Below are 2171 nucleotides of genomic sequence, written 5' to 3' on the forward strand. Positions count from 1 at the left end.
AGTACACACGACTCTGTCTACCACAGTCCCTGCCTCGACTTCCAAAATACCCAGATCTTACCTTACCCATGCCACAGCACCCAACTGGCAGCTGCCAACATCAGACAGTCCCTCACACTAATTCACTGCTGATGGAGTTGTGAACTGATTCAACCATTCTGTAGAGCAATTTGGAACTATGCCCAAAGGGCTATAAAACTATGCATACCCTTTGACTTAGCAGTGGATAAAAAACAAAAAGGAAAAGGACCTATATATACAAAAAATATTTCTTGCAGCTCATTTCTGGGGGCCAAGAATTAGAAATTGAGGGGATGCCCACCAATTGGGGAATAGCTGAACAAGTTGTGGTATGTGATTATGATGGAATACTATTATACTATAAGAAATAATCATCAGAATGCTCTCAGAAAAGCCTGGAAAGACTTGCCTGGGTTGATGCAAAATGAAATGTACTATGTACAAAGTAACAGCAATATTGTAAAATGACCAGCTGTGAATGACTTAGCTATTCTCAGCAATACGATGATCTGAGACAACTCTAAAGAACTTAGGATAGAAAAATGCTATCCATCCCCAGAGAAAGAACTGATGATGTCTGAATACAGATTGAAGCATAATTTTTTTTCTTTATTTTTCTTTTTTTTGTCTATGTTTTCTTTCATAACATGACTGTTATAGATATGTTTTGCATGACTACACATGTATAACCTCTATCAAATTGCTTGCCTTCTCAGTGACAGGGATGGGGAGGGAGGAAGGGAGAGAATTTGAAACTCAGAGTTTTAAAAATGAATGTTAAAAATTGTTTTTAAATTTAGCTGGGGAAAAATAAAATACTAAAAAAAAAAGAGAGAGAAAGAAAGAAATGACAATGAGGATGCTCTCAGAAAAACCTGGAAAGACTTACATGAAGTGATGCCAAGTGAAATGAGCAAAACCAGAACATTGTAACAGTAACAACAATATTGCATAATGATCAACTGTGAACAACTTAGCTATTCTTGCAATGCAATTATTCAAGACAATTATGAAGGATAAATAATGAAAAATGCTATCCTTTTATGAAGGGGATTTGTTCTGTGAAGTCTGGATTCAGAGGGCCGCACTTGAGGACCTAGAGGGGCCGCAGGTTCCCCACCTCGAGCCAATGGTGATCTCTCCCACAACCCTTGGTGTCTGTATTACTACTAATGGCCAGCTCCTGTCTGTGTGTCTGCTTTACATGTGACCCATGGCCAAGGATAAAGCTCTGGGTTACACAGGTTCTGCCTTGGGAATTTCTCACTAATGTCTCCTTCTTGCACTGATCCCAGTCAAAGCTTTTCCCCAGAGAGCGAAGTTTTGATGTTTCTGGATCCATCGCCACAGCAGCATCGAGAGGTCTCTGCTCTCTTGCAGACACTCTGGTCTCCTGACAGGCTTTCTTCTTTACCTCAATGAAAACACAAAGCACTAGCCTGAGGGACCTTCCGAGGCCCGCTCTGCAGAGCTGTAACCAAGAACTTTGGATCTTGGGCCACATTTGTTTGAGTGACCCGAGGAAGGGGAGGGAGGCCCAGTATAGCCTGTCCAGTAGCTTGCATTCCCGCTAAGAAAGAGGATGGTCTGGCCCTAGAGGACCCAAAGACCTTTGATTCTCAAAACTCCAATGCACCCCTGGAAGATAAAGGGGGGGGAGGGAATAGGCAGAGGGGTAAAAGTGCTCATAATAGGACTCGGAAGAAGAGCAGGGCCTTTGGAGGTGGCATCATCTGGTGAACGGACAGTGAGACCACCATAGGAAAGAAGCCTGCTCCCTGATACTAGCCTCCTGGACAAAGGCCTGATTGCCCCTCCCCTGGTTATGGCCATGGCTCCCTGACCCACATGGTTCTCTAGAGAGTCCATAGGCCTGCCTTCCTTCCAGAGAACTAAACCAGCTTCTCTCTGTCCAGCTGCCAGCCTTCTTTTCAAGCCTAAATTCCCAGGGCATAATAGTTCAGATAGGTATGAACCAGCAGTAACAAATCAGCAACCATAAGAACTCACTATTTGACAAAAACTGCTGGGAAAACTGAAAAAGAGTATGGCAGATCCTGGGCATAGACCAAAATCTCACACCATGTATCAAAATAAAGTCAAAATGAGTTCATGATTTAGATAAAAAGGCTGATACTGTAAGCAAACTG

The sequence above is a fragment of the Vombatus ursinus genome, unplaced genomic scaffold (assembly GCF_900497805.2).
Source record: "Vombatus ursinus unplaced genomic scaffold, bare-nosed wombat genome assembly UNPS02003292.1, whole genome shotgun sequence".
Lineage (NCBI taxonomy): Eukaryota > Metazoa > Chordata > Mammalia > Diprotodontia > Vombatidae > Vombatus > Vombatus ursinus.